Source organism: Lissotriton helveticus, chromosome 4_1 (assembly GCF_964261635.1).
Source record: "Lissotriton helveticus chromosome 4_1, aLisHel1.1, whole genome shotgun sequence".
NCBI classification, from domain to species: Eukaryota; Metazoa; Chordata; class Amphibia; order Caudata; family Salamandridae; genus Lissotriton; species Lissotriton helveticus.
The window spans coordinates 1,692,364,421-1,692,379,713 of record NC_136063.1 but is presented as its reverse complement, the minus strand read 5'-3'; the positions used below and the strand labels follow the sequence as shown (position 1 = coordinate 1,692,379,713).

Sequence of the window (15,293 nt, the reverse complement as noted above, 5' to 3'; positions counted from 1 at the left end):
AGGCGGGGGCAGGGAACTCTCCTCAATTTTCCCCCAGAGGTTTGGGGAAAAGCCTTTGCACGTTTGAGCCAGCCGGGCCTGCATCAGCAGATCCTGCTCCTCTGGCAAGGGAGAGCTTGTAGGTGAAATCAAAAAAGGGGAGAAATCTGCAAGAGCCGGGTTAAAAAATTCCAGGGGCAGACCCATGTTCCCCAGGAAGCAAGTACTTCCTCCTGCTCCCTTCAGTGGGAAAAGATATAGGAGGTGTATTTCTCTAAGCAGGGGATCTGCGTAGATGGCACTGCATTGCTTTGGGAAGCATCCATGCTGGTAGCAGAATAGCAGCAGACCCCACAGCTGAGACTTGAATGGGGACTGTTGGAGAGGGGCAGTGGAAGGGCGCAGGAAAATGCTTTTCAAAAGCATCTGCACTTTCTTACAAAGCAGCTGAAAACCCATACCAGGAATGGGGCTCGAACCCATGCAGACAAACGTCCATTGGATCTTAAGTCCAACGCCTTAACCACTCGGCCACCCTGGTGAGACCCAAGGCCCAGCTTTACTCAACTCCCTTTTTCTGCTGGCTGCTGCAGCACCGGCTGTCCAGCAAGAGCTGTTTGCGGAGTTAAAAGGCTTTTGCAGGAGGCTAAAGGTAAATGCTTATGACAAACACACTGTGTGACACCTAACTTTCTCCCACTCGGACTTTACGGGCAATTTTTATATTGGAGTTAGCTTAGTCACAATAAGGGGGTGAGCAAGGCAAGCACACAAGAGCATCTCCTCCCTGGTGGTCTAGTGGCTAGGATTCGGCGCTTTCACCGCCACGGCCCGGGTTCGATTCCCGGTCAGGGAAGATACCTCTAAAGCATTGATTTGAGTGTTTTGTCCCAGTAGCTTTTTTTAAATGAAGGTCCTTAAAAAGGTACCCCTACCCATGAACGAAAGAGGAGGAAAGGGACTGGGTCCCCTGTGCCCCAGGTTGTTTTGCTCCCATTGCCCTCAGCCACCTTTATGCGCACGCACTCCTCCACCCAGTCTGGTGCTCTATGTGTGTGTAAAGTGCAGTACCAGCTCACCAGAAAGGTAAATTGCTGGAAACCCCTGCTGTGATGCATACATCTACTTTGGAGCACTCTTCTCCCTTGCACTCTTGAATCGCTTAAGAGCAATGTATTCTTCCAGCAAGCTGAATAACGAGACAGGGTTGAGAAAGTGTTCCAGCTGTCTGTGCGCCATCAGCAGCCACTAGGTGTCCCTCTTGTGTTTTCCCGTGGATCCCGATTGTACAGGAATTCATCGGTTCAGTAGCAAGGGGGAGAGGATGGCCTGTGCTTGGAAGTGACAGACAGTCGGGTGGCATTATGAGGATTTTTTCAATTTCTGATTCATATGTGCTGTAGAGAAAAATAAGCTTTCAGCCCCCATGAGCTTTGTCATTCGGAAAGCAGTGTATGAACTTTTGCTGCATGGCACTGGGCTCCCTGGTGGTCTAGTGGTTAGGATTCAGCGCTCTCACCGCCGCGGCCCGGGTTCGATTCCCGGTCAGGGAAAAGTCCTTCTTCTTCCCTTCAAAACTTTTCCTTCCCGTAGGTCGCGGGCTTCTCAAAATGAAGTTGCTTTCTGACTCACAGTTTGCCTAGCATCACGCAGTATAGCTCCAAATATCATTTTCGCAAGGTCCCTTTATAGCTGCTTTCCACAGCGGGAGGAAAGTCACTTGTGTAAGGCTCTTGAGCAAGTGAGACCCTGTATTCCAAAGTGCAATTCCTTTTGTAGGCTTCTGACCACATGGCGTGCGGCAGGAAGTCTCCTTTGACAGGCCTGCAGTTTTTTTTCCAAATGGCATCCTGGACCCATTGCAACCCACCTTTTTGCTAAAATGGAAGTCTGGATCTGGGTAAGAAAAAACTGAGCTGCACGTACGGAAAAAAGCAGAGGCCAGCCACAGGGAGGGTGTGGCCAGGGCTGTCTGATTTGCATACTGACCTGTGGCATCTTGGGAATGTATAGGCTTTGGAGCTTAACGGGTGCTGCAGGGGTCTGCCTGGCTGGAGAGATGCCTGTCTGGTACACCCCTCAGGACAGACGGTGCCTTCCGTTCGAACATGGAGGGTGAGGGACATGGGTCACCCTCTTATACAGGGGTGTGGCTGTGGGCAGGATGGGTTGTGGGGGACCCGTCAGGGCATTGCCCGTTTGGAAGCCCGTTCAGGAGGCGAGAGGAGGCGGGGGCAGGGAACTCTCCTCAATTTTCCCCCAGAGGTTTGGGGAAAAGCCTTTGCACGTTTGAGCCAGCCGGGCCTGCATCAGCAGATCCTGCTCCTCTGGCAAGGGAGAGCTTGTAGGTGAAATCAAAAAAGGGGAGAAATCTGCAAGAGCCGGGTTAAAAAATTCCAGGGGCAGACCCATGTTCCCCAGGAAGCAAGTACTTCCTCCTGCTCCCTTCAGTGGGAAAAGATATAGGAGGTGTATTTCTCTAAGCAGGGGATCTGCGTAGATGGCACTGCATTGCTTTGGGAAGCATCCATGCTGGTAGCAGAATAGCAGCAGACCCCACAGCTGAGACTTGAATGGGGACTGTTGGAGAGGGGCAGTGGAAGGGCGCAGGAAAATGCTTTTCAAAAGCATCTGCACTTTCTTACAAAGCAGCTGAAAACCCATACCAGGAATGGGGCTCGAACCCATGCAGACAAACGTCCATTGGATCTTAAGTCCAACGCCTTAACCACTCGGCCACCCTGGTGAGACCCAAGGCCCAGCTTTACTCAACTCCCTTTTTCTGCTGGCTGCTGCAGCACCGGCTGTCCAGCAAGAGCTGTTTGCGGAGTTAAAAGGCTTTTGCAGGAGGCTAAAGGTAAATGCTTATGACAAACACACTGTGTGACACCTAACTTTCTCCCACTCGGACTTTACGGGCAATTTTTATATTGGAGTTAGCTTAGTCACAATAAGGGGGTGAGCAAGGCATGCACACAAGAGCATCTCCTCCCTGGTGGTCTAGTGGCTAGGATTCGGCGCTTTCACCGCCACGGCCCGGGTTCGATTCCCGGTCAGGGAAGATACCTCTAAAGCATAGATTTGAGTGTTTTGTCCCAGTAGCTTTTTTTAAACGAAGGTCCTTAAAAAGGTACCCCTACCCATGAACGAAAGAGGAGGAAAGGGACTGGGTCCCCTGTGCCCCAGGTTGTTTTGCTCCCATTGCCCTCAGCCACCTTTATGCGCACGCACTCCTCCACCCAGTCTGGTGCTCTATGTGTGTGTAAAGTGCAGTACCAGCTCACCAGAAAGGTAAATTGCTGGAAACCCCTGCTGTGATGCATACATCTACTTTGGAGCACTCTTCTCCCTTGCACTCTTGAATCGCTTAAGAGCAATGTATTCTTCCAGCAAGCTGAATAATGAGACAGGGTTGAGAAAGTGTTCCAGCTGTCTGTGCGCCATCAGCAGCCACTAGGTGTCCCTCTTGTGTTTTCCCGTGGATCCCGATTGTACAGGAATTCATCGGTTCAGTAGCAAGGGGGAGAGGATGGCCTGTGCTTGGAAGTGACAGACAGTCGGGTGGCATTATGAGGATTTTTTCAATTTCTGATTCATATGTGCTGTAGAGAAAAATAAGCTTTCAGCCCCCATGAGCTTTGTCATTCGGAAAGCAGTGTATGAACTTTTGCTGCATGGCACTGGGCTCCCTGGTGGTCTAGTGGTTAGGATTCGGCGCTCTCACCGCCGCGGCCCGGGTTCGATTCCCGGTCAGGGAAAAGTCCTTCTTCTTCCCTTCAAAACTTTTCCTTCCCGTAGGTCGCGGGCTTCTCAAAATGAAGTTGCTTTCTGACTCACAGTTTGCCTAGCATCACGCAGTATAGCTCCAAATATCATTTTCGCAAGGTCCCTTTATAGCTGCTTTCCACAGCGGGAGGAAAGTCACTTGTGTAAGGCTCTTGAGCAAGTGAGACCCTGTATTCCAAAGTGCAATTCCTTTTGTAGGCTTCTGACCACATGGCGTGCGGCAGGAAGTCTCCTTTGACAGGCCTGCAGTTTTTTTTGCAAATGGCATCCTGGACCCATTGCAACCCACCTTTTTGCTAAAATGGAAGTCTGGATCTGGGTAAGAAAAAACTGAGCTGCACGTACGGAAAAAAGCAGAGGCCAGCCACAGGGAGGGTGTGGCCAGGGCTGTCTGATTTGCATACTGACCTGTGGCATCTTGGGAATGTATAGGCTTTGGAGCTTAACGGGTGCTGCAGGGGTCTGCCTGGCTGGAGAGATGCCTGTCTGGTACACCCCTCAGGACAGACGGTGCCTTCCGTTCGAACATGGAGGGTGAGGGACATGGGTCACCCTCTTATACAGGGGTGTGGCTGTGGGCAGGATGGGTTGTGGGGGACCCGTCAGGGCATTGCCCGTTTGGAAGCCCGTTCAGGAGGCGAGAGGAGGCGGGGGCAGGGAACTCTCCTCAATTTTCCCCCAGAGGTTTGGGGAAAAGCCTTTGCACGTTTGAGCCAGCCGGGCCTGCATCAGCAGATCCTGCTCCTCTGGCAAGGGAGAGCTTGTAGGTGAAATCAAAAAAGGGGAGAAATCTGCAAGAGCCGGGTTAAAAAATTCCAGGGGCAGACCCATGTTCCCCAGGAAGCAAGTACTTCCTCCTGCTCCCTTCAGTGGGAAAAGATATAGGAGGTGTATTTCTCTAAGCAGGGGATCTGCGTAGATGGCACTGCATTGCTTTGGGAAGCATCCATGCTGGTAGCAGAATAGCAGCAGACCCCACAGCTGAGACTTGAATGGGGACTGTTGGAGAGGGGCAGTGGAAGGGCGCAGGAAAATGCTTTTCAAAAGCATCTGCACTTTCTTACAAAGCAGCTGAAAACCCATACCAGGAATGGGGCTCGAACCCATGCAGACAAACGTCCATTGGATCTTAAGTCCAACGCCTTAACCACTCGGCCACCCTGGTGAGACCCAAGGCCCAGCTTTACTCAACTCCCTTTTTCTGCTGGCTGCTGCAGCACCGGCTGTCCAGCAAGAGCTGTTTGCGGAGTTAAAAGGCTTTTGCAGGAGGCTAAAGGTAAATGCTTATGACAAACACACTGTGTGACACCTAACTTTCTCCCACTCGGACTTTACGGGCAATTTTTATATTGGAGTTAGCTTAGTCACAATAAGGGGGTGAGCAAGGCATGCACACAAGAGCATCTCCTCCCTGGTGGTCTAGTGGCTAGGATTCGGCGCTTTCACCGCCACGGCCCGGGTTCGATTCCCGGTCAGGGAAGATACCTCTAAAGCATAGATTTGAGTGTTTTGTCCCAGTAGCTTTTTTTAAACGAAGGTCCTTAAAAAGGTACCCCTACCCATGAACGAAAGAGGAGGAAAGGGACTGGGTCCCCTGTGCCCCAGGTTGTTTTGCTCCCATTGCCCTCAGCCACCTTTATGCGCACGCACTCCTCCACCCAGTCTGGTGCTCTATGTGTGTGTAAAGTGCAGTACCAGCTCACCAGAAAGGTAAATTGCTGGAAACCCCTGCTGTGATGCATACATCTACTTTGGAGCACTCTTCTCCCTTGCACTCTTGAATCGCTTAAGAGCAATGTATTCTTCCAGCAAGCTGAATAATGAGACAGGGTTGAGAAAGTGTTCCAGCTGTCTGTGCGCCATCAGCAGCCACTAGGTGTCCCTCTTGTGTTTTCCCGTGGATCCCGATTGTACAGGAATTCATCGGTTCAGTAGCAAGGGGGAGAGGATGGCCTGTGCTTGGAAGTGACAGACAGTCGGGTGGCATTATGAGGATTTTTTCAATTTCTGATTCATATGTGCTGTAGAGAAAAATAAGCTTTCAGCCCCCATGAGCTTTGTCATTCGGAAAGCAGTGTATGAACTTTTGCTGCATGGCACTGGGCTCCCTGGTGGTCTAGTGGTTAGGATTCGGCGCTCTCACCGCCGCGGCCCGGGTTCGATTCCCGGTCAGGGAAAAGTCCTTCTTCTTCCCTTCAAAACTTTTCCTTCCCGTAGGTCGCGGGCTTCTCAAAATGAAGTTGCTTTCTGACTCACAGTTTGCCTAGCATCACGCAGTATAGCTCCAAATATCATTTTCGCAAGGTCCCTTTATAGCTGCTTTCCACAGCGGGAGGAAAGTCACTTGTGTAAGGCTCTTGAGCAAGTGAGACCCTGTATTCCAAAGTGCAATTCCTTTTGTAGGCTTCTGACCACATGGCGTGCGGCAGGAAGTCTCCTTTGACAGGCCTGCAGTTTTTTTTGCAAATGGCATCCTGGACCCATTGCAACCCACCTTTTTGCTAAAATGGAAGTCTGGATCTGGGTAAGAAAAAACTGAGCTGCACGTACGGAAAAAAGCAGAGGCCAGCCACAGGGAGGGTGTGGCCAGGGCTGTCTGATTTGCATACTGACCTGTGGCATCTTGGGAATGTATAGGCTTTGGAGCTTAACGGGTGCTGCAGGGGTCTGCCTGGCTGGAGAGATGCCTGTCTGGTACACCCCTCAGGACAGACGGTGCCTTCCGTTCGAACATGGAGGGTGAGGGACATGGGTCACCCTCTTATACAGGGGTGTGGCTGTGGGCAGGATGGGTTGTGGGGGACCCGTCAGGGCATTGCCCGTTTGGAAGCCCGTTCAGGAGGCGAGAGGAGGCGGGGGCAGGGAACTCTCCTCAATTTTCCCCCAGAGGTTTGGGGAAAAGCCTTTGCACGTTTGAGCCAGCCGGGCCTGCATCAGCAGATCCTGCTCCTCTGGCAAGGGAGAGCTTGTAGGTGAAATCAAAAAAGGGGAGAAATCTGCAAGAGCCGGGTTAAAAAATTCCAGGGGCAGACCCATGTTCCCCAGGAAGCAAGTACTTCCTCCTGCTCCCTTCAGTGGGAAAAGATATAGGAGGTGTATTTCTCTAAGCAGGGGATCTGCGTAGATGGCACTGCATTGCTTTGGGAAGCATCCATGCTGGTAGCAGAATAGCAGCAGACCCCACAGCTGAGACTTGAATGGGGACTGTTGGAGAGGGGCAGTGGAAGGGCGCAGGAAAATGCTTTTCAAAAGCATCTGCACTTTCTTACAAAGCAGCTGAAAACCCATACCAGGAATGGGGCTCGAACCCATGCAGACAAACGTCCATTGGATCTTAAGTCCAACGCCTTAACCACTCGGCCACCCTGGTGAGACCCAAGGCCCAGCTTTACTCAACTCCCTTTTTCTGCTGGCTGCTGCAGCACCGGCTGTCCAGCAAGAGCTGTTTGCGGAGTTAAAAGGCTTTTGCAGGAGGCTAAAGGTAAATGCTTATGACAAACACACTGTGTGACACCTAACTTTCTCCCACTCGGACTTTACGGGCAATTTTTATATTGGAGTTAGCTTAGTCACAATAAGGGGGTGAGCAAGGCATGCACACAAGAGCATCTCCTCCCTGGTGGTCTAGTGGCTAGGATTCGGCGCTTTCACCGCCACGGCCCGGGTTCGATTCCCGGTCAGGGAAGATACCTCTAAAGCATAGATTTGAGTGTTTTGTCCCAGTAGCTTTTTTTAAACGAAGGTCCTTAAAAAGGTACCCCTACCCATGAACGAAAGAGGAGGAAAGGGACTGGGTCCCCTGTGCCCCAGGTTGTTTTGCTCCCATTGCCCTCAGCCACCTTTATGCGCACGCACTCCTCCACCCAGTCTGGTGCTCTATGTGTGTGTAAAGTGCAGTACCAGCTCACCAGAAAGGTAAATTGCTGGAAACCCCTGCTGTGATGCATACATCTACTTTGGAGCACTCTTCTCCCTTGCACTCTTGAATCGCTTAAGAGCAATGTATTCTTCCAGCAAGCTGAATAACGAGACAGGGTTGAGAAAGTGTTCCAGCTGTCTGTGCGCCATCAGCAGCCACTAGGTGTCCCTCTTGTGTTTTCCCGTGGATCCCGATTGTACAGGAATTCATCGGTTCAGTAGCAAGGGGGAGAGGATGGCCTGTGCTTGGAAGTGACAGACAGTCGGGTGGCATTATGAGGATTTTTTCAATTTCTGATTCATATGTGCTGTAGAGAAAAATAAGCTTTCAGCCCCCATGAGCTTTGTCATTCGGAAAGCAGTGTATGAACTTTTGCTGCATGGCACTGGGCTCCCTGGTGGTCTAGTGGTTAGGATTCGGCGCTCTCACCGCCGCGGCCCGGGTTCGATTCCCGGTCAGGGAAAAGTCCTTCTTCTTCCCTTCAAAACTTTTCCTTCCCGTAGGTCGCGGGCTTCTCAAAATGAAGTTGCTTTCTGACTCACAGTTTGCCTAGCATCACGCAGTATAGCTCCAAATATCATTTTCGCAAGGTCCCTTTATAGCTGCTTTCCACAGCGGGAGGAAAGTCACTTGTGTAAGGCTCTTGAGCAAGTGAGACCCTGTATTCCAAAGTGCAATTCCTTTTGTAGGCTTCTGACCACATGGCGTGCGGCAGGAAGTCTCCTTTGACAGGCCTGCAGTTTTTTTTGCAAATGGCATCCTGGACCCATTGCAACCCACCTTTTTGCTAAAATGGAAGTCTGGATCTGGGTAAGAAAAAACTGAGCTGCACGTACGGAAAAAAGCAGAGGCCAGCCACAGGGAGGGTGTGGCCAGGGCTGTCTGATTTGCATACTGACCTGTGGCATCTTGGGAATGTATAGGCTTTGGAGCTTAACGGGTGCTGCAGGGGTCTGCCTGGCTGGAGAGATGCCTGTCTGGTACACCCCTCAGGACAGACGGTGCCTTCCGTTCGAACATGGAGGGTGAGGGACATGGGTCACCCTCTTATACAGGGGTGTGGCTGTGGGCAGGATGGGTTGTGGGGGACCCGTCAGGGCATTGCCCGTTTGGAAGCCCGTTCAGGAGGCGGGGGCAGGGAACTCTCCTCAATTTTCCCCCAGAGGTTTGGGGAAAAGCCTTTGCACGTTTGAGCCAGCCGGGCCTGCATCAGCAGATCCTGCTCCTCTGGCAAGGGAGAGCTTGTAGGTGAAATCAAAAAAGGGGAGAAATCTGCAAGAGCCGGGTTAAAAAATTCCAGGGGCAGACCCATGTTCCCCAGGAAGCAAGTACTTCCTCCTGCTCCCTTCAGTGGGAAAAGATATAGGAGGTGTATTTCTCTAAGCAGGGGATCTGCGTAGATGGCACTGCATTGCTTTGGGAAGCATCCATGCTGGTAGCAGAATAGCAGCAGACCCCACAGCTGAGACTTGAATGGGGACTGTTGGAGAGGGGCAGTGGAAGGGCGCAGGAAAATGCTTTTCAAAAGCATCTGCACTTTCTTACAAAGCAGCTGAAAACCCATACCAGGAATGGGGCTCGAACCCATGCAGACAAACGTCCATTGGATCTTAAGTCCAACGCCTTAACCACTCGGCCACCCTGGTGAGACCCAAGGCCCAGCTTTACTCAACTCCCTTTTTCTGCTGGCTGCTGCAGCACCGGCTGTCCAGCAAGAGCTGTTTGCGGAGTTAAAAGGCTTTTGCAGGAGGCTAAAGGTAAATGCTTATGACAAACACACTGTGTGACACCTAACTTTCTCCCACTCGGACTTTACGGGCAATTTTTATATTGGCGTTAGCTTAGTCACAATAAGGGGGTGAGCAAGGCAAGCACACAAGAGCATCTCCTCCCTGGTGGTCTAGTGGCTAGGATTCGGCGCTTTCACCGCCACGGCCCGGGTTCGATTCCCGGTCAGGGAAGATACCTCTAAAGCATTGATTTGAGTGTTTTGTCCCAGTAGCTTTTTTTAAATGAAGGTCCTTAAAAAGGTACCCCTACCCATGAACGAAAGAGGAGGAAAGGGACTGGGTCCCCTGTGCCCCAGGTTGTTTTGCTCCCATTGCCCTCAGCCACCTTTATGCGCACGCACTCCTCCACCCAGTCTGGTGCTCTATGTGTGTGTAAAGTGCAGTACCAGCTCACCAGAAAGGTAAATTGCTGGAAACCCCTGCTGTGATGCATACATCTACTTTGGAGCACTCTTCTCCCTTGCACTCTTGAATCGCTTAAGAGCAATGTATTCTTCCAGCAAGCTGAATAACGAGACAGGGTTGAGAAAGTGTTCCAGCTGTCTGTGCGCCATCAGCAGCCACTAGGTGTCCCTCTTGTGTTTTCCCGTGGATCCCGATTGTACAGGAATTCATCGGTTCAGTAGCAAGGGGGAGAGGATGGCCTGTGCTTGGAAGTGACAGACAGTCGGGTGGCATTATGAGGATTTTTTCAATTTCTGATTCATATGTGCTGTAGAGAAAAATAAGCTTTCAGCCCCCATGAGCTTTGTCATTCGGAAAGCAGTGTATGAACTTTTGCTGCATGGCACTGGGCTCCCTGGTGGTCTAGTGGTTAGGATTCAGCGCTCTCACCGCCGCGGCCCGGGTTCGATTCCCGGTCAGGGAAAAGTCCTTCTTCTTCCCTTCAAAACTTTTCCTTCCCGTAGGTCGCGGGCTTCTCAAAATGAAGTTGCTTTCTGACTCACAGTTTGCCTAGCATCACGCAGTATAGCTCCAAATATCATTTTCGCAAGGTCCCTTTATAGCTGCTTTCCACAGCGGGAGGAAAGTCACTTGTGTAAGGCTCTTGAGCAAGTGAGACCCTGTATTCCAAAGTGCAATTCCTTTTGTAGGCTTCTGACCACATGGCGTGCGGCAGGAAGTCTCCTTTGACAGGCCTGCAGTTTTTTTCCAAATGGCATCCTGGACCCATTGCAACCCACCTTTTTGCTAAAATGGAAGTCTGGATCTGGGTAAGAAAAAACTGAGCTGCACGTACGGAAAAAAGCAGAGGCCAGCCACAGGGAGGGTGTGGCCAGGGCTGTCTGATTTGCATACTGACCTGTGGCATCTTGGGAATGTATAGGCTTTGGAGCTTAACGGGTGCTGCAGGGGTCTGCCTGGCTGGAGAGATGCCTGTCTGGTACACCCCTCAGGACAGACGGTGCCTTCCGTTCGAACATGGAGGGTGAGGGACATGGGTCACCCTCTTATACAGGGGTGTGGCTGTGGGCAGGATGGGTTGTGGGGGACCCGTCAGGGCATTGCCCGTTTGGAAGCCCGTTCAGGAGGCGAGAGGAGGCGGGGGCAGGGAACTCTCCTCAATTTTCCCCCAGAGGTTTGGGGAAAAGCCTTTGCACGTTTGAGCCAGCCGGGCCTGCATCAGCAGATCCTGCTCCTCTGGCAAGGGAGAGCTTGTAGGTGAAATCAAAAAAGGGGAGAAATCTGCAAGAGCCGGGTTAAAAAATTCCAGGGGCAGACCCATGTTCCCCAGGAAGCAAGTACTTCCTCCTGCTCCCTTCAGTGGGAAAAGATATAGGAGGTGTATTTCTCTAAGCAGGGGATCTGCGTAGATGGCACTGCATTGCTTTGGGAAGCATCCATGCTGGTAGCAGAATAGCAGCAGACCCCACAGCTGAGACTTGAATGGGGACTGTTGGAGAGGGGCAGTGGAAGGGCGCAGGAAAATGCTTTTCAAAAGCATCTGCACTTTCTTACAAAGCAGCTGAAAACCCATACCAGGAATGGGGCTCGAACCCATGCAGACAAACGTCCATTGGATCTTAAGTCCAACGCCTTAACCACTCGGCCACCCTGGTGAGACCCAAGGCCCAGCTTTACTCAACTCCCTTTTTCTGCTGGCTGCTGCAGCACCGGCTGTCCAGCAAGAGCTGTTTGCGGAGTTAAAAGGCTTTTGCAGGAGGCTAAAGGTAAATGCTTATGACAAACACACTGTGTGACACCTAACTTTCTCCCACTCGGACTTTACGGGCAATTTTTATATTGGAGTTAGCTTAGTCACAATAAGGGGGTGAGCAAGGCATGCACACAAGAGCATCTCCTCCCTGGTGGTCTAGTGGCTAGGATTCGGCGCTTTCACCGCCACGGCCCGGGTTCGATTCCCGGTCAGGGAAGATACCTCTAAAGCATAGATTTGAGTGTTTTGTCCCAGTAGCTTTTTTTAAACGAAGGTCCTTAAAAAGGTACCCCTACCCATGAACGAAAGAGGAGGAAAGGGACTGGGTCCCCTGTGCCCCAGGTTGTTTTGCTCCCATTGCCCTCAGCCACCTTTATGCGCACGCACTCCTCCACCCAGTCTGGTGCTCTATGTGTGTGTAAAGTGCAGTACCAGCTCACCAGAAAGGTAAATTGCTGGAAACCCCTGCTGTGATGCATACATCTACTTTGGAGCACTCTTCTCCCTTGCACTCTTGAATCGCTTAAGAGCAATGTATTCTTCCAGCAAGCTGAATAATGAGACAGGGTTGAGAAAGTGTTCCAGCTGTCTGTGCGCCATCAGCAGCCACTAGGTGTCCCTCTTGTGTTTTCCCGTGGATCCCGATTGTACAGGAATTCATCGGTTCAGTAGCAAGGGGGAGAGGATGGCCTGTGCTTGGAAGTGACAGACAGTCGGGTGGCATTATGAGGATTTTTTCAATTTCTGATTCATATGTGCTGTAGAGAAAAATAAGCTTTCAGCCCCCATGAGCTTTGTCATTCGGAAAGCAGTGTATGAACTTTTGCTGCATGGCACTGGGCTCCCTGGTGGTCTAGTGGTTAGGATTCGGCGCTCTCACCGCCGCGGCCCGGGTTCGATTCCCGGTCAGGGAAAAGTCCTTCTTCTTCCCTTCAAAACTTTTCCTTCCCGTAGGTCGCGGGCTTCTCAAAATGAAGTTGCTTTCTGACTCACAGTTTGCCTAGCATCACGCAGTATAGCTCCAAATATCATTTTCGCAAGGTCCCTTTATAGCTGCTTTCCACAGCGGGAGGAAAGTCACTTGTGTAAGGCTCTTGAGCAAGTGAGACCCTGTATTCCAAAGTGCAATTCCTTTTGTAGGCTTCTGACCACATGGCGTGCGGCAGGAAGTCTCCTTTGACAGGCCTGCAGTTTTTTTTGCAAATGGCATCCTGGACCCATTGCAACCCACCTTTTTGCTAAAATGGAAGTCTGGATCTGGGTAAGAAAAAACTGAGCTGCACGTACGGAAAAAAGCAGAGGCCAGCCACAGGGAGGGTGTGGCCAGGGCTGTCTGATTTGCATACTGACCTGTGGCATCTTGGGAATGTATAGGCTTTGGAGCTTAACGGGTGCTGCAGGGGTCTGCCTGGCTGGAGAGATGCCTGTCTGGTACACCCCTCAGGACAGACGGTGCCTTCCGTTCGAACATGGAGGGTGAGGGACATGGGTCACCCTCTTATACAGGGGTGTGGCTGTGGGCAGGATGGGTTGTGGGGGACCCGTCAGGGCATTGCCCGTTTGGAAGCCCGTTCAGGAGGCGAGAGGAGGCGGGGGCAGGGAACTCTCCTCAATTTTCCCCCAGAGGTTTGGGGAAAAGCCTTTGCACGTTTGAGCCAGCCGGGCCTGCATCAGCAGATCCTGCTCCTCTGGCAAGGGAGAGCTTGTAGGTGAAATCAAAAAAGGGGAGAAATCTGCAAGAGCCGGGTTAAAAAATTCCAGGGGCAGACCCATGTTCCCCAGGAAGCAAGTACTTCCTCCTGCTCCCTTCAGTGGGAAAAGATATAGGAGGTGTATTTCTCTAAGCAGGGGATCTGCGTAGATGGCACTGCATTGCTTTGGGAAGCATCCATGCTGGTAGCAGAATAGCAGCAGACCCCACAGCTGAGACTTGAATGGGGACTGTTGGAGAGGGGCAGTGGAAGGGCGCAGGAAAATGCTTTTCAAAAGCATCTGCACTTTCTTACAAAGCAGCTGAAAACCCATACCAGGAATGGGGCTCGAACCCATGCAGACAAACGTCCATTGGATCTTAAGTCCAACGCCTTAACCACTCGGCCACCCTGGTGAGACCCAAGGCCCAGCTTTACTCAACTCCCTTTTTCTGCTGGCTGCTGCAGCACCGGCTGTCCAGCAAGAGCTGTTTGCGGAGTTAAAAGGCTTTTGCAGGAGGCTAAAGGTAAATGCTTATGACAAACACACTGTGTGACACCTAACTTTCTCCCACTCGGACTTTACGGGCAATTTTTATATTGGAGTTAGCTTAGTCACAATAAGGGGGTGAGCAAGGCATGCACACAAGAGCATCTCCTCCCTGGTGGTCTAGTGGCTAGGATTCGGCGCTTTCACCGCCACGGCCCGGGTTCGATTCCCGGTCAGGGAAGATACCTCTAAAGCATAGATTTGAGTGTTTTGTCCCAGTAGCTTTTTTTAAACGAAGGTCCTTAAAAAGGTACCCCTACCCATGAACGAAAGAGGAGGAAAGGGACTGGGTCCCCTGTGCCCCAGGTTGTTTTGCTCCCATTGCCCTCAGCCACCTTTATGCGCACGCACTCCTCCACCCAGTCTGGTGCTCTATGTGTGTGTAAAGTGCAGTACCAGCTCACCAGAAAGGTAAATTGCTGGAAACCCCTGCTGTGATGCATACATCTACTTTGGAGCACTCTTCTCCCTTGCACTCTTGAATCGCTTAAGAGCAATGTATTCTTCCAGCAAGCTGAATAATGAGACAGGGTTGAGAAAGTGTTCCAGCTGTCTGTGCGCCATCAGCAGCCACTAGGTGTCCCTCTTGTGTTTTCCCGTGGATCCCGATTGTACAGGAATTCATCGGTTCAGTAGCAAGGGGGAGAGGATGGCCTGTGCTTGGAAGTGACAGACAGTCGGGTGGCATTATGAGGATTTTTTCAATTTCTGATTCATATGTGCTGTAGAGAAAAATAAGCTTTCAGCCCCCATGAGCTTTGTCATTCGGAAAGCAGTGTATGAACTTTTGCTGCATGGCACTGGGCTCCCTGGTGGTCTAGTGGTTAGGATTCGGCGCTCTCACCGCCGCGGCCCGGGTTCGATTCCCGGTCAGGGAAAAGTCCTTCTTCTTCCCTTCAAAACTTTTCCTTCCCGTAGGTCGCGGGCTTCTCAAAATGAAGTTGCTTTCTGACTCACAGTTTGCCTAGCATCACGCAGTATAGCTCCAAATATCATTTTCGCAAGGTCCCTTTATAGCTGCTTTCCACAGCGGGAGGAAAGTCACTTGTGTAAGGCTCTTGAGCAAGTGAGACCCTGTATTCCAAAGTGCAATTCCTTTTGTAGGCTTCTGACCACATGGCGTGCGGCAGGAAGTCTCCTTTGACAGGCCTGCAGTTTTTTTTGCAAATGGCATCCTGGACCCATTGCAACCCACCTTTTTGCTAAAATGGAAGTCTGGATCTGGGTAAGAAAAAACTGAGCTGCATGTACGGAAAAAAGCAGAGGCCAGCCACAGGGAGGGTGTGGCCAGGGCTGTCTGATTTGCATACTGACCTGTGGCATCTTGGGAATGTATAGGCTTTGGAGCTTAACGGGTGCTGCAGGGGTCTGCCTGGCTGGAGAGATGCCTGTCTGGTACACCCCTCAGGACAGACGGTGC

The 15,293-nt window shown here is 51.4% G+C and overlaps 21 non-coding genes across 21 annotated transcripts; 14 read left to right on the top strand and 7 right to left on the bottom strand.

The window, feature by feature from the left end:
• Positions 1 to 437: 437 nt before the first annotated feature.
• On the bottom strand, positions 438 to 520 carry TRNAL-UAA (transfer RNA leucine (anticodon UAA)). Its single transcript has one exon. It is a non-coding gene; the product is annotated as a tRNA-Leu (tRNA).
• A 243-nt stretch (positions 521 to 763) lies between these two features.
• On the top strand, positions 764 to 835 carry TRNAE-UUC (transfer RNA glutamic acid (anticodon UUC)). The gene has a single exon. It is a non-coding gene; the product is annotated as a tRNA-Glu (tRNA).
• Positions 836 to 1,460: 625 nt separating this feature from the next.
• TRNAE-CUC (transfer RNA glutamic acid (anticodon CUC)) lies at positions 1,461 to 1,532 on the top strand. Its single transcript has one exon. It is a non-coding gene; the product is annotated as a tRNA-Glu (tRNA).
• A 1,110-nt stretch (positions 1,533 to 2,642) lies between these two features.
• On the bottom strand, positions 2,643 to 2,725 carry TRNAL-UAA (transfer RNA leucine (anticodon UAA)). The gene has a single exon. It is a non-coding gene; the product is annotated as a tRNA-Leu (tRNA).
• A 243-nt stretch (positions 2,726 to 2,968) lies between these two features.
• Positions 2,969 to 3,040, top strand: TRNAE-UUC (transfer RNA glutamic acid (anticodon UUC)). The gene has a single exon. It is a non-coding gene; the product is annotated as a tRNA-Glu (tRNA).
• A 625-nt stretch (positions 3,041 to 3,665) lies between these two features.
• Positions 3,666 to 3,737, top strand: TRNAE-CUC (transfer RNA glutamic acid (anticodon CUC)). Its single transcript has one exon. It is a non-coding gene; the product is annotated as a tRNA-Glu (tRNA).
• Positions 3,738 to 4,847: 1,110 nt separating this feature from the next.
• On the bottom strand, positions 4,848 to 4,930 carry TRNAL-UAA (transfer RNA leucine (anticodon UAA)). Its single transcript has one exon. It is a non-coding gene; the product is annotated as a tRNA-Leu (tRNA).
• A 243-nt stretch (positions 4,931 to 5,173) lies between these two features.
• TRNAE-UUC (transfer RNA glutamic acid (anticodon UUC)) lies at positions 5,174 to 5,245 on the top strand. The gene has a single exon. It is a non-coding gene; the product is annotated as a tRNA-Glu (tRNA).
• Positions 5,246 to 5,870: 625 nt separating this feature from the next.
• On the top strand, positions 5,871 to 5,942 carry TRNAE-CUC (transfer RNA glutamic acid (anticodon CUC)). The gene has a single exon. It is a non-coding gene; the product is annotated as a tRNA-Glu (tRNA).
• A 1,110-nt stretch (positions 5,943 to 7,052) lies between these two features.
• TRNAL-UAA (transfer RNA leucine (anticodon UAA)) lies at positions 7,053 to 7,135 on the bottom strand. The gene has a single exon. It is a non-coding gene; the product is annotated as a tRNA-Leu (tRNA).
• A 243-nt stretch (positions 7,136 to 7,378) lies between these two features.
• Positions 7,379 to 7,450, top strand: TRNAE-UUC (transfer RNA glutamic acid (anticodon UUC)). Its single transcript has one exon. It is a non-coding gene; the product is annotated as a tRNA-Glu (tRNA).
• Positions 7,451 to 8,075: 625 nt separating this feature from the next.
• TRNAE-CUC (transfer RNA glutamic acid (anticodon CUC)) lies at positions 8,076 to 8,147 on the top strand. Its single transcript has one exon. It is a non-coding gene; the product is annotated as a tRNA-Glu (tRNA).
• A 1,100-nt stretch (positions 8,148 to 9,247) lies between these two features.
• Positions 9,248 to 9,330, bottom strand: TRNAL-UAA (transfer RNA leucine (anticodon UAA)). Its single transcript has one exon. It is a non-coding gene; the product is annotated as a tRNA-Leu (tRNA).
• A 243-nt stretch (positions 9,331 to 9,573) lies between these two features.
• TRNAE-UUC (transfer RNA glutamic acid (anticodon UUC)) lies at positions 9,574 to 9,645 on the top strand. Its single transcript has one exon. It is a non-coding gene; the product is annotated as a tRNA-Glu (tRNA).
• Positions 9,646 to 10,270: 625 nt separating this feature from the next.
• Positions 10,271 to 10,342, top strand: TRNAE-CUC (transfer RNA glutamic acid (anticodon CUC)). The gene has a single exon. It is a non-coding gene; the product is annotated as a tRNA-Glu (tRNA).
• Positions 10,343 to 11,451: 1,109 nt separating this feature from the next.
• TRNAL-UAA (transfer RNA leucine (anticodon UAA)) lies at positions 11,452 to 11,534 on the bottom strand. The gene has a single exon. It is a non-coding gene; the product is annotated as a tRNA-Leu (tRNA).
• A 243-nt stretch (positions 11,535 to 11,777) lies between these two features.
• TRNAE-UUC (transfer RNA glutamic acid (anticodon UUC)) lies at positions 11,778 to 11,849 on the top strand. The gene has a single exon. It is a non-coding gene; the product is annotated as a tRNA-Glu (tRNA).
• A 625-nt stretch (positions 11,850 to 12,474) lies between these two features.
• On the top strand, positions 12,475 to 12,546 carry TRNAE-CUC (transfer RNA glutamic acid (anticodon CUC)). Its single transcript has one exon. It is a non-coding gene; the product is annotated as a tRNA-Glu (tRNA).
• A 1,110-nt stretch (positions 12,547 to 13,656) lies between these two features.
• TRNAL-UAA (transfer RNA leucine (anticodon UAA)) lies at positions 13,657 to 13,739 on the bottom strand. Its single transcript has one exon. It is a non-coding gene; the product is annotated as a tRNA-Leu (tRNA).
• A 243-nt stretch (positions 13,740 to 13,982) lies between these two features.
• On the top strand, positions 13,983 to 14,054 carry TRNAE-UUC (transfer RNA glutamic acid (anticodon UUC)). Its single transcript has one exon. It is a non-coding gene; the product is annotated as a tRNA-Glu (tRNA).
• A 625-nt stretch (positions 14,055 to 14,679) lies between these two features.
• Positions 14,680 to 14,751, top strand: TRNAE-CUC (transfer RNA glutamic acid (anticodon CUC)). Its single transcript has one exon. It is a non-coding gene; the product is annotated as a tRNA-Glu (tRNA).
• Positions 14,752 to 15,293: the final 542 nt, after the last annotated feature.